This window comes from Eschrichtius robustus, chromosome 14 (assembly GCF_028021215.1).
Source record: "Eschrichtius robustus isolate mEscRob2 chromosome 14, mEscRob2.pri, whole genome shotgun sequence".
Classification (NCBI taxonomy): domain Eukaryota; kingdom Metazoa; phylum Chordata; class Mammalia; order Artiodactyla; family Eschrichtiidae; genus Eschrichtius; species Eschrichtius robustus.
This window is the reverse complement of record NC_090837.1, coordinates 21,895,981-21,910,690: the sequence shown is the minus strand read 5'-3', so window position 1 is coordinate 21,910,690 and position 14,710 is coordinate 21,895,981. Positions and strand designations below refer to the sequence as shown.

The window sequence follows — 14,710 nt, the reverse complement described above, 5'->3', positions numbered from 1 at the left end:
TAACATCTTGTATATCTGTGACTATTTCTATAGCATATAGATTCTATTAAGTCTCACCTAACACTTAACACTTGAAACAAGTTTTATGGATTTGAAAACATGATTATTTGTGCTTTAAAATTATCTGGGTAATTGAGGATCAGAGACCTAAACCTAAGAGCTAAAACTATAACACTCTTAGAAGAAAATGTAGGGGAAAAATTTCATGACATTGCATTTGGCACTGATTTATTGGATATGACATCAAAAACACAGGCAATAAAAGAAAGAAATAGAATACACCATCAAGAGAGTGAAAGGCAACCCAAAGAATGACAAAATACTTGCGAGTCATGTCTGATAAAGGATTAATATCTAGAATATATAAAGAACCACAATGCAACACCAAAAAACAACCCAACTAAAAATGGGCAAAGGACTTGAATAGACATTTCTTCAAACAAGTTATACAGATGGCCAGTAAGCACGTGAAAAGAGGATCAGTATCACTGATCATTAGGGAAATGCAAATCAAAACCACAGGATACCACTTCACACCCATTAGGATGGCTGTTGTCAAAAAGTGGAACAGTGTTGATGAGGATATGGAGAAATTAGAATCCTGGTGTATTGCTGATAGGAATGTAAAATGGTACAGCTGCTGTGGAAAACAATGTGGTGGTTCCTTAAAAAATTAAACATAGAATTACCATGTGATCCAACAATTCCATTCCTTAGGTATCTAGCCAAAAGAAGTGAAATCAGGGACTCTTAACAGATTTGTACATCATTGTTCACAGCAGCACTATTCACAGTAGCCAAAAGGTAGCAACAACCTAAATGTCCATCAGTGGATGAATGTATAAACAAAATGTGGTACGTACAGTCATCCCTCGGTATCCATGGGGGATTGGTTCCAGGACCCTGTGGTGAATACAAAAATCCAAGGATGCTGAAGTCCTTTGTATAAAATGGCATGGTATTTGTATATAACATACACACATCCTCTGGTATGGTTTAAATTGCCTCTCGATTACTTGTAACACCTAATATATATAATGTAAATGCTATGTAAATACAATGTAAATGTTGTATAAATAGTTGCTGACAGGCGCAAATTTTTTTGCTTTTTGGAATTTCCTGGATTTTTTTCCACCTGAATATTTTTGATCTGCAGTTTGTTGAATCTGCTGATGGGGAACTTGAGGATATGTAGGACCTACTGTACATACAATGAAGTATATTTGGCCTTAAAAAGGAAGTTTGGGATGATGAAAAAGTTCTGGAAATGGATAGTGGTGGTGATTGCACAACAGTGTGATATACTTAAGGCCGTTGGATTGTACACTTAAAATGGTTAAAATTGTAAATATTATATGTATCTTACCACAGTAAAAAAAACCCCTGAAAAAGCCACCTTAGATTTGTACTTTGTTATATTTCAACTATACCTTAATAAAGCTAAACAAAATCTTGGAATAATCTAAAAAATTTGTGAAGACTTTAAAGATGATGAAATAATAAACTGCATAGTTTTGAAAGACAATTTGTTCTACAAAGTAATATTCTTATGGAGGCAGGTCTGTGGAACAGAGGCAAGCAACTGATATATTTTAACTTTAAAAAAAAATTTATTAATTTATTTTTGGCTGCGTTGGGTCTTCGTTGCTCTGTGTGCGGGCTTTCTCTAGTTGCAGCGATTGGGGGCTACTCTTTGTTGTGGTGCACGGGCTTCTCATTGTGGTGGCTTTTCTTTGTTGTGGAGCACGGGCTCTAGGCATGCGGGCTTCAGTAGCTGTGGCTCACGGGCTCAGTAGTTGTGGCTCGCAGGCTCTAGAGCGCAGGCTCAATAGTTGTGGTGCACAGGCTTAGTTGCTCCGTGGCATGTGGGATCTTCCTGGACCGGGGCTCAAACCCGTGTCCCTTGCATTGGCAGGCAGATTCTTAACCACTGTGCCACCAGGGAAGTCCCGATATATTTTAACTTTAGGAAAACTTTTAATTATCCCTGGTGGCACCTTCATCCATATGGGATGAAAATATGTCTTATTGCTAAATGGTGCAAACAGATTTGGAGGGTCATATTTTAGAGGGTCATATTTATTGTTACTGGTGGTTTGCTGTCAGAAAAGAGAGAGAACAAATTTCTTTTTTTATAACGGGGTTAGGATTGGGCTCTCTACTTATCATATAGGGTTCTTACTAGTGATAGAGATGAAATGGAGAGTATGCTTATTAAGTTCACAGATGACTTGTAAGCTCCTTGGAGGATAGAATTAGAGTTCAGAATTATCTTGACAAGTGAGAAGATGTTGTAAAGAGTAAAGATTTTAAGGAACATGTGTCAAATAGTATACTTGAGACAGTGGATAATAAAACACTGATGAAAATCTCTAGTTTTGTGGGGGAATGAAACTGAATAAAACCTATACTGTTCTTTGAAAAATATAGTTGAACATGTAGTAAATATGTAAGAAATAAACATGCTCAATATTACAGGGGTTCCTTACTTGGATACTCTTTATGAGCAGTAAAGTTAGCATCAAGTTTTACTGTATTAGTGAACTTATTTAATGGAGAGGCAGTGTGGTATAGATACTTATAATGTAAACTGTTTAGCCAGAATGCCTAGGTTTGAATTCTGGCTTCTCCACTTAGCGGGTATAAGTTTAGGAAAGTTACTTGTTTGTATATCTGTTTTTTCAACTGTAAATGGTAACAATAATGGTTACTACTTTATAAAATTATTGTGGGGTTAATTGAGTTAGTATACATAATACTTTTAAAACTGCCTGACAGAGGGAAATGCTCAATAAAAGTTAACTGCTAATAAAACAAGCTTGACAGCTGGCCACAGTTGACTCATTAATAGGAGATTATACTTGTTTCGTTTGACTGTTTTCTCTCCCTGTTCTTGCTGTTACTTAAAAAATTATTAAAAATAATTTGGACTTGTTCTTCCTACGCAGCATGCCAAATAGTATTTCCATATTTTTTTATGCTGTAGAGTCAGCTGTTCATGTGGATGCAGTACTATTCAGGTTCTTTGCCAATTATCAAAAAGCATTAAATGTATATGACTGAAAAATTATCTTGGCTTCAAATTGGAAGAAACTGCTTTATTTCACCTTTGTCAATTCAAGAAAGGTTGAGAAAAGGAAAGAGGAGGAGTCCAGATTTGGGGGTAGAAGCAAAATTATTACACAGAGAATGGGACATAAAAAGGATGCTTTAGAAGCGGCTTGATCAAGGATTCCTACTTTCATATGATGGCCTCAAAGAGATCAAAGAGGATTAAGACCACCTCTTTCTTGCTGTCACTTTTGTATTCCGTATCTTTGTTTTGAAGTAGTATTTCTAGCTTGACAGAAATGACCCTCATTTTACACAAAAGCAGCATTCTGTTAATAGCAGTTCAGGACTGATATTACAGTTGTTATCAAGTTCCTGTTTGCTTCAAGAAGTTTTTACATGTTAGTGAAACTATAGATACAGTTTTCTGGTCACATATTATCTATTTTTAGTGTAATACTGGAACGTGAAAGTAGAAAGCACTCCAGTTTTCCCATGATTGTAATGAGAATTATCACCTATAGTTATCTTTAATTGCTTATGAGAAAAACTTTTATGGTGTCTCAAAACTCTTAAGCTTGGGTACATATCTGAAGAAAATGAAGACATTAATTCAAAAAGATACATGCACCCCAGTGTTCATAACAGCATTATTTACCATAGCCAAGATACGGAAGCAACCTAAGCACCCATCAACAGATGAATGGATAAAGATGATGTATATATACACAATGGAATACTACTCAGCCATATAAAAGAATGAAATCTTGCCATTTGCAGCAACATGGATAGACTTGGAGGGTATTGTTCTTAGTGAAATGTCAGACAAATACTGTATGATGTCATTTATATGTGGAATCTAAAAAATAAAACATACTAGTGAATATAACAAAAAAGAAAGACTCACAGATACAGAGAACAAACTAGCGGTTACCAGTGGGGAGAGGGGCAAGTTAGGGGTAGGGGATGAAGAGGGAGAAACTACTAAGCATAAAATAAATAAGATACAAGGATATATTTTACAAGACAGGGAATATAACCAATATTTTATAATTATAAATGGAGTATAACCTTTAAAAATTGTGAATCACTATGTTGTACATCTGAAACTTACATAATATTATAAATTATAACTCAAAAAAACCTCTTAAGAGAAATTTAATTGATCAAAACATTTTGAGTACCTCTTGAGGGAACTTGCCTCTGTGTGTTTGAGAGAGAGAGAGAGGAAAAAAAGGGAGAAGGAGGAGGGTGAGAGAGTTGGGGGAGGGAGAGAAGTAGACCTAGGTAAAAGAGAATAAATGTTAAATCATGTGTACTTGCAAAAATGCAGTGAAAGTTTAGTGGTTTGGAATACTAGAGGCGCTCTAGGGATCTGGTTGATGGAGAAAGGGCCAGTCTGGGTATAGGAAATAACATAAGCAATGGTAAGGAATTTGGAATGGACACAGAATGTCCTAGAGGGAAGAATAAGATTTTCATGTGGGGGAGACCTTGTCATTAAGAAGGAAGTTCCTCATTTTGGGGAGGTCTTGTTGAGAGGTATGTTTAGATCTTGACAAGTACTATGATAGTATCCTGACAATTGAGAATGTGTAGAGAATAATGGTTAACATTGCTTGGCTCAGTCAGTTAAGTGATTTCTTCTTGGTTAGCCTCAAATGCCTACGACTAAAATTTTTGCTTCAGCAAAATCACATTACTTTTTTTATTTTGGACTTTGAAAGTTTTTAATGAATAATGGAAACTTATACATCTTTCAGTCCCAAGGGTTTATTCTGTATGAAGAAAGGCAGGTAGAAATGTTGGATTTATGGTAAGAACTAGAATATAGAGGTTTTAAATGGGAATGGGTGTGCTTGAAACATTTATTCAGTGGGTAGGTAACAGGAGGCTCTGGTTAATTTCTTGTATTGACCTAAATTATGCTTGTTTTTTAAATCTAGGGAACAGTTATTGAGCATGTTTCTTGTCCTCATCAGAATTAGTATTCATTGAACATTGATTAGAAAACTATTAATGTTATCTCCATTTTACAGATGAGAAGACTGTATCACTTTGGGAAGTTCACTCAGTTGGGAGCCAAAATTCACATCCAAAACAGTCTGATTGCAGAACCTGTGCTCTTACCTAGTAAGCTATATTGTAATGCCTCTTGTTAAGCGGTAGTGGTAAGGCCCTTGGGTTCAGATGTTGAGTGTTGAGTGGGAAAATGACCTATCTAGATAATCACGGTCTAGACAGAAATGTAAATAATTATAATGACATGTAGTAAGTGTTATAAAATAGAGCTGTATTGAAACTGCACAGTGAACTCTGAAGGGAAAGTTTTCATGGTGAAATTAATGTTTTCAAGCCAAGTATTGAAGGATATGTTGGATTTATCCAAATGGATTAGGTGGTATGAGTAAATCAGGCAGAGGTAGTAGCAGTGACAAAAGCTCATGCATGAAAAATTTTAAAGAAGCCTCAAGTCGTTCATTCTGGACATGTACACCACAGGGCATATCTTTTTTGAGCAGGGACGTTTTATGGAAATGTCTGTTGACAGGATCGATATGCCAGGTGATGTTCAAAGAGGAATTGACCAGAATCAGTTCTAAGTTCAGTTGTAACTGGTTATTTTGTTTCATAGGTAATAAGGTCTAAATAAATTTAATTCAGCAAATGTTTGAGAACCGGTTTGCTAGACCAGTGGTGGTGGCCCTGGTGGCATGGAATGGAAAGATGGAAATTGAGCATTTCAAAGAGAGCAGTGGGAGATGGTGTCAGATTTTGTTATTGGAAAGTGTCAGATGGTTTCCAGTCTTGAAGACCTAGGCTGACCAAGATTCCCAATGGAATATTAAGAAAGAAGATACGGTGGGGGAAGGGAAGGGAGGCCAGTGATGGCTTCTGTTTGGAATATGTAGAGTTGGAGGTGCTTCATTGACAGTCCAGAGGAGATCTGGTATTCTGCTCCTGTGCCAGCAATAGCAGTCAGGATTGGGGAAGCTGTGGGAGCTCTCACGTAGTAGTAGCAGAAACCTTGAGAGAGGCTATCATTTGTATGGGGGAGGACTGGATGTTGTTGTTTATGGCCCTGCTCAGGCCTGCTTTGAATGGTTTCAGACTTTTAATGAATTGGAAAAATAGGTCTTATGAAGCAAAATGAGAGAATAAAGCAGCCCAAGGAAAGACAGGTAGCAGTTTGTCTTATGAAGGATTTGTATTAGCATATAGTGCAGTATAACCCAAGCCTCTCATTAATATATTACCTACATGGTTTTTTGCAGTATCTGTATACCAAATGATAATGCATCTTAAAATCAAGTTTTTTTCTTTCTTGGTGATGTGTAAATTTAATGGTGTGCCTTGACTTCGGTAGCATCTCAGAGTCAATAGAATGCAGAATGTTTTTTCCAGTGCTCATTAGCATAAGTATATAGTTTTGTTTTTTGAAGGCCTTTGTGTTACATTTACGTCCTCTCAAATATCACCAATGGTATGTGTACCGTACCATGGAAACAATTGAAAAAATACCTATATGTTTTAGAATATAGGTTTTAGGTTAGATGTTGAAGAGTAAATCAGTAGAAAATGTAAACTCTTCCCAAGGTTTTTATATTTCTTTGCATTTTAGCATATGTGTGTCCTGACTAAAAACAGAATACAGAATGTTGTCCATTCATAGGCCTGATGTTTACCAGAGAGCTTGGGTAAATGCATTATTTCTTACACCTGTTTTAGACTTCAGTTTCTTTGACAAACTATTTTCATGTTGGAAAATGCAAGAAACATGAGTGGCTCAGATTGACCTTGAAAGTGTGGTACTGTTCTTAGTAGTTATGTTCACATGCTTATTGGAAACTTGAGAATTCCTGTTACTTGTCTGTGTGGATTTTTTTTTTTTTGGCTGCACCACGCCGCATGCAGGATCTTAGTTCCTGACCAGGGATCGAACTCCTGTCCCCTGTAGTGGAAGCTTGGAGTCCTAACCACTGGACCACCAGGGAAGTCCTAGTACTTAAGTTTTTTGATGTATAAACAGTATATTTAGAATACTCAATATGTTTAGATTAGGTTGATATTAGGCTGTATGTTTGAGCAGTTTTTCATCTTGTTTTAGAGAATATTTTACCTATATTTTATTTTATTTATGTATTTATTTTTTAAATAAATAAATAAATAAATTTATTTATTTATTTAGCTGTGTTGGGTCTTTGTTGCTGCATGTGGGCTTTTCTCTAGTTGCGGCGAGCGGGGGCTACTCTTTGTTGTGGTGCGCGGGCTTCTCATTGCGGTGGCGTCTCTTGTTGCGGAGCACGGGCTCTAGAGCGCAGGCTCAGTAGTTGTGGCGCATGGGCTTAGTTGCTCCGCGGCAGGTGGGATCTTCCCGGACCAGGGCTCGAACCCGTGTTCCCTGAATTGGTAGGCAGATTCTTAACCACTGTGCCACCAGGGAAGTCCCTTACCTATATTTTAATGTGCTTACTATGAATATAAGTAATTTAGCCAGCATGTTTTTTAAAAAAGCTCCCGCCCCCTTCCTTTTCTGATTAATGGATTAAGCAAATTGATAGCTTAAGAATTTTTAAAATTCAAGATTTGGTTTTTGTCTTCAGTTTGAACCTATGACTTGTCTTGAGGTTTTCAGAGTGGTTAATTTAAGTGCAGTTATTTAAGGACAAAGGAGAACCCTCTTTACTTAATAAGACAGCTTTATTACTTATTAGCTTAGGACTTTTGCCCTCCTTTTCTGAAGTAAAGCATGTTCGTGAATTCTACTTTTTGACTTTAAGCTGAAAATTTTTTCTTCCTGTGTCTATTTTGATGGCAGTTACATGTTTCCCTCTGTTTACATGAGATAAATATTACTAGTTTAAAAGTGGGGGTCTTCTTCTGGGGATCTGTTGAATTGTATTGGTCTTAAAAGGATTCTTAAGAAGATGGTGTTCTGGTCAAGATGATTTCTGGTCTTTTGGCTATTTAATAATTGAGGAGAATTGAGGTTATTGGGTTTTTATTGGCTTGTTTTCAAAAGTGTGAGTAGCTCCCTACCTAATTGCCAGAATATAAATTTTAACTAGGCCAGCAGGAAGAGTGGATTCTTTTTGTTGCACATATAGCCTCTACTATTGGAATTTTGTTTCTCTTTTCTGAATGTACCTATTGGCTAGTTGGAGTTGGACAGTTTATAATTGAGATGACAGCAGTTAAAAATTGAAATCCGTTTCTTCTCTTCATTGTTAAATTTTATGCTTAAAGGATGGATTTGCATTTTCATTCAGCTTTCTGGTCCTTGTCCTTTTTTTTTTTTTTTTTTTAAATTTTATTTATTTATTTATTTATTTATGGCTGTGTTGGGTCTTCGCTTCTGTGCGAGGGCCCTCTCCAGTTGTGGCAAACGGGGGCCACTCTTCATCGCGGTGCGCGGGCCTGTCACCATCGCGGCCTCTCCTGTTGCAGAGCACAGGCTCCAGACGCGCAGGCTCAGCAATTGTGGCCCACGGGCCCAGTCACTCTGCGGCACGTGGGATCTTCCCAGACCAGGGCTCAAATCCGTGTCCCTTGCACTGGCAGGCAGACTCTCAACCACTGCGCCACCGGGGAAGCCCTCCTTGTCCATTTTGATGCCAGTTACTCTGCATAAAACTAAGTGGAGTGAACCAGAATTTTTCTGAAGAATCTGTTTACAGATGGGGAGAGAAACATTAACATTCCTATATATTACTAATAAACTGATGAGCAGTATGCAGATTAGCTAGGTTTGGAATACTGATAGCTATTTTTTGAGTGTAGTTTAATTCCAAATTTTTCCTAGAATTGGTGTTGAATATCCCAAGTACCTAGGCATAATAGGAAAACCATGTCATTTATACATGGGCATACTCTTGACTTCCTATGGTAAGTAGACCTTCAAACTAAGTTGCTCGTCTTTCTAGAAAAGAAACCTCTTTTCCAGCAATGAGGGCGGAGAGTTGGTGTAAAAAGGGTGGGGTTTGGAGAGTCTGTTTTTGCCCCTCTAGGGTAGGGTGCAGAAGCAAAGCATATTAGAATAAACTGTAAATTTGCAGATTTCAAAATGACATTGGTATATTGAATTCTGCATAATTTTTTAGTTGTCTTTAACAAAAATAAGTTTTTTTGTCTTTGCTACCTCACTGATTTCTTTTTCTGAGTACATAAGAAATAGGAGCTCATAATTTAAGCCTTATTAAAAAAACCTTTTGAGAACCTATTATAAAACTGCTCATCTTCATAGGGATTGGTCATTTAAGTGTTTTGTCCAAGAAAATGCAGTTATAATTTTATTCTTTGAACAGTAGGAGGCATGGACAGAGTTTGCAGTCTTATGTTGAGATAATCGTGATATTTTAAGAGGGGCAGAAGTCATTACAGGATTATAATTAGGAAAATTTAAGTTTCCATGAAGAGGTATGCACTTTCTGATTAGGAATCTTTCTTTTTTTAAAAATAGAACATTTGACCTATGCATTGCCCATGAGAATTTTGATTTAGGACAGTGTAGGGGAGAAAGGAGGGGGAAACAAAACTACTTCTTTCCTCTTCATCAGAGGTTAACTGAGAACAAGTGGCAGGACATTAATGAGCATGCAAACATTTGCCTTCTCTTAATTTCCCAACAGTAGACCTTGGAATTAGTCAAAGAAACAAAAGTCAGGAAACATTTTTCCAACACTGGGGCTAGTCTTTCTGATCTTTCCATAGCAGTTATAAATATTGAACTACCCCTGGCACTTAGATGAAATGATGCTGCTTGGCTTTTAATTTAGTTAATTTCTAGTGCTTTGAATGCTTGGATTTTCTATCTCGATAACCGAGACTTAAGTATTTGGTTTCTGTTAGAGTTTTTTTTCTTAGGAGATAGGGAACATTTCTTCATTTACCATGGTGAATCTAAATGCTGCCTTATAAAATTAGATTTAAAATCCTTAATTTCAGTAGTAAAATGATACCTGCCTTGTGACTTTTCATGGAGGATATAGAGTCAGAAAGTAACGTTGCAAATTACTCATAGAAATTCCTTATAATCCTATCAGTGATTTAATATATCTGAGTTAGTAGTATGAAGTGAATGTTTTCTTTTTTAAAAAAAAAAATAGTATTTATTTATTTATTTGGTTGCACCGGGTCTTAGTTGCGGCTTGCTGGCTCCTTAGTTGCAGCACATGGGCTCCTTAGTTGTGGCAGGCGGGCTCCTTAGTTGGGGCATGTGAACTCTTTGTTGTGCCATGCATGTGGGATCTAGTTCCCTGACCAGGGATTGAACCCAGGCCCCTTGCTTTGGGAGCACGGAGTCTTGTCCACTGCGCCAGCAGGGAAGTCCCGTGAATGTTTTCTTTATAGAAGTGATCATAAAGAGCAAGTCAAAACATTAAAAAAACCTTTTTTGAAATTATTTTTACCCTTTTTAGCAGATTGTATTATATCTTCGGTTTTAATCTTTTCTGGTCACCACCAGAAAATGTCTTCACCAAGACATCATGTATGATTTATGCTCCCCCGCCCCCCTTTTGTATAAGGATTAAGTTTAAAAGGGAAACACTTGTAAAATAAGTGATTTTAAAAGGTACAAATCAAATTTGATAAAGTTGGTTTGATCACAGCTGATCTTTTCTGAGAACATGGTCAGGGCTTCCTTTTGCCCACGTGAGATGTGAAAAGGAAAAAGGTATATCTGAAATACAGTCAGATCTTAACGTCTAAAAATGCTAGAGCACAGTTTCTTTGCTTTTGACTTCTCACATTTTTGGGTCCCATTTGGAAAAGCAGCTGTCAGTATTTCAGCCACTTACATGAAGACAAATGATCTTAAGTATTGATCGCTAACCAACTGTTTGAAATTCTGTCTATTGCAGATACTCCTTTGAGGAATGTATTCAGAACTTCTCCCACATTAAAACAAAACAAAACAAACTCCTCATAGAATGAACCATGCTCTGTACCACTAATGTAGTCACAGAATTATTCAAGATTGATCTTTGGTCATTATCTATTGAAAGAGAATTTTACTTGTTAGAGTGAACATTATCATTAATGTTGCTGGTTCAAGAGACTTACTGCTAGTAAAAGGCTCTTTGATACAGAAATTTGATTATAACATGGAGTTCATCTGACCGTTTCTGACAACTTACTGGATTTTTGTTTTTCAAGAAGATGGTTGTTTTTTGCTTAGGAAATGATAATATTTTAGCTGCTTATCTGTGTCCTACAGCTGGCAGAGGAATGCAGTACTCTGACCATGAATTTGCGTCTGGATCCCTGAAAACACACAGACCTTACTTAGTGTTTTCAAAAGAGGTAGAAAAGACATGTGGCATCTTTTTAAAAGTTTTTTTTTTTTAATAAATTACCTTGTTTAGAAAACTCAGTGAGTTTTCCAGGACACTGACTCAATTTTGTATTTAGTTTCTTTTTACTTTTTTTTTTTTGAAACATGGTCCTAATAAGTAGGGGGGAAAAGTCCAACTGAGAGCATTCAGCCATACTTTTTATTTTATTTTTTAACATCTTTATTGGAGTATAATTGCTTTACAGTGGTGTGTTTCTGCTTTATAACAAAGTGAATCAGCTATACAGCCATACTTTTTGAACTGTCTCTTGGTTTTTATTTTCATTTATAGTTGGCTTCAGCAGCAAAAGTTTAGAAAACTTGAGGTTTGGGCTCCTGTACAGGGAGTAAGACCAAACCACAGTAGTTTTACTCAGTTGCTAAATGCTTGGGTTTTGGGTAATACTGGTAATTAAATCATCTCCCCACCATGGAATAATCTCCCCAACATGCCATAGAATCCTAGTTTGGGAAGGTCACATCATCCATCAGATATCCGAAAAGTTACTGGGTATAAATGAGGGAAACACTAAGAAGCTGAAAAACTTGCCCAAAGTAGTAGCAGTTGTAAAGTCACTTCTTCAAATTTAACATCTCTGAATTACTTTATGACCTCCACACTCAAGTTTTGCTGTCAGTGTTTCTTACTATGCAGTGCATGTGCAAGAAAAGCCATTTCTTTCACATACAGTGAACATAAAAGATTCCTTTAAAATTACTCAGTGTTGCGTTCTTAAAGTTTTGAACCCTCAATCATTCCTGCATTTGAAAGTGAGACAGGGCTGTAAAAAAATACTTCATGGGGTGGGATAGGGAGTGTGGGAGGGAGACACAAGAGGGAGGAGATATGGGGATATATGTATATGTATAGCTGATTCACTTTGTTATAAAGCAGAAACTAACACACCATTGTAAAGCAATTATACTCCAATAAAGATGTTAAAAAAAAAAAAAAACCTTCATTGTTCTTTTGAAGTTAATATGTACCCTAGGCAAAAAAGTGCTGCTTTAGCCACCCTTCCTCCCCCTGGACACCCCCCCCCTCAACACACACACATTTTAGGAGGCCTGGCCTGAGTCTCTTAAGTTTTTTCCTTGTGAATTTGGTTTGACCTAATTAGTTTTTGTAGTTTGGATTCACTTATTATATAAATGGCCCAAATTGGTGTGCCTCTTTGTTGAAGCTGATCTAATAGGTGGCATATACATGATAACAAACTATTCCATGTAGGTGTCCATTCCTTATTAGCCTTCTCAGGGCCTCCATGCCCTTCCTCTTAATCAGTATCTCATTGTCTTCCAGAAAGACATTGACTGTGCTTTGCAGCTGCACAGTAATATCTAGTATTTTAGTATTTAATAATCAAGTACGTTTTTATTCTCTTTAGGGTTTCCTCTTGAAATAGATAAAATTCTATCCATAGTATAATACATGATTGTAAAAAAATTTACCTTTTTCGGATAACTGCAAATTCTTTTTTTTTTTCTTTTAACACTATTCCCCAGATGGAACTTAAGGGTGACCATAGTTAACCCTTGCCCCACACTGCTGCCCTGGCTGGCTGTTCATTAGTGCTTTATGTGTTTAAGAATCCCATGTTATTAGACACTTTAGGTAATTGCTTAGATTTAACGTAACCACTTTACATTCTACCTCTTCAAATATATGACCGTTCAAGGTCACCCAAACATAACTGTTCCTACTCTGAGGTGTACATGACTGGTATCACAGGATATCATCTGGCTTCATGAGAAGGTAGCTTGTGGCACCAAAGAGCTTCTTTCAGACTTACTTCTACATGGCCTTTATCTGGCAAATAGTCCTAAGAGGCATGGGCAGTTTTTAAAATTTTGTTGGCAGTGTTTCACAATGGCATACTTGTTTCCAACTAAGTAGATGTTTGGTTGTGGTTAAGAGGAGTCATTGCTGGCATTGAAGCAGACCTGCCTGAACCTTTTTGTTGAATCTTCCTGTTGTTTGGTCTATGTCTTGGAGCTTTACACCTGTGGAAACTATACACAAACACTTTTGTATTAATAGACATATCTTTGACAGAATAAATTACCAAGTAATTTCTAAAACATGTCAGATGATCCTTGTAGTAGAGGTAGTGATTTCTTTGAAGTAAATGTAACACCATCAATTCATTCTTACCCCTAGACTTAACCTGTCTCTTGAATTTAATCCCATTTCACCCGTAATTACTGGCTGGACATACATCTACTTGGGAGGCCACCTTTAAAGTCAGTGTATCATATCTGGTGTTGCTTCCTTGGAATCTACCCTTCATTTCTTAACAATACCGTTGTTTTTCTACTCACCACAGGCCTTAGAATTTTGCAGTTATCTTTGACAACTTGCTCTGCCCTCTTTTTTTCCATTCCTAATCAACTACCAAGCTCAGGCAATTAATGCTTTCACTCATTTTGGTGTCTTCTTCTGCATTTTTACTATGGTTGAGACATTGGGCCCTTAGCAGTTCATATCTGCACTACTAGTCTAGGAACATCCTAAGTGACTTTTCCCCTCCAAACCATCCTACTTGCTGCTTTTTAATACCACCATTTTCATGTTGTTATTCTCCTGCTCATAAAGCTTTTGGTTTAGTGCCATCGAATGAAATCTAGATTCCTTAGCCTGGCATTCAAGGCCCACAGTGTGTCCTATCTTTTTAGTCTTATTTTCCTGAACATGATTGGTATTCTGACCTATTCTTTATTTCTCAAAAATGTGCTTTCTTCCCACTGTGGTATTAACAGCCATCCTTACTTGGCTTCCATCCCCTCTTTCTCTTTATTTAAATTCCACCTAATCTGTAAGACTCAAGTTGAAGTTCTCCACCTCCTGTGAAGTTTCGCCTGGGTTGTCTCTCCTCTGAACTCTGAGTACTTGCATGTCATTGGACAGTTAACCTTGTAGTACTCTGATACTTCTTGGGTTACAGTGAACTATGTCTCATCATTTTTTGCATTTAATACTTAAGTGGAATGTGCCTTCATATGTATTGTTTTATCTGGTTCTTTTTTTAACAGCTAAGGACAAAGAGACCCAGTATCTGTTCTTTTTAACAACTGTTTTCTTATTATCCTAAATAAAATTCATAGATGATATAATGTACCTACAGACGTAGTTTTTAAAAAATCAACAGTAACCTTACTGTAGTATAAAGGAAAAATGAAAAAAATTTGTAACTTGTATTCCAGTTTTCAAATACTCAGCAAAAATTAGACTCTAGAAAGAAAAGTTCCTACAGATTTAAAACCCCTGAACTTTCCTGCTGTACTGTGTTGTACTGCCTTAAACAACTTAACAGGCCCAATCTT

The 14,710-nt window shown here is 36.8% G+C and overlaps 1 protein-coding gene across 8 annotated transcripts in view; it reads left to right on the top strand.

Moving 5' to 3' along the window:
• MTMR3 (myotubularin related protein 3) overlaps window positions 1-14,710 on the top strand; it is a 145,579-nt gene that overhangs the window by 56,728 nt on the left and 74,141 nt on the right. The gene's annotated exons all lie outside the window — the stretch shown is intronic.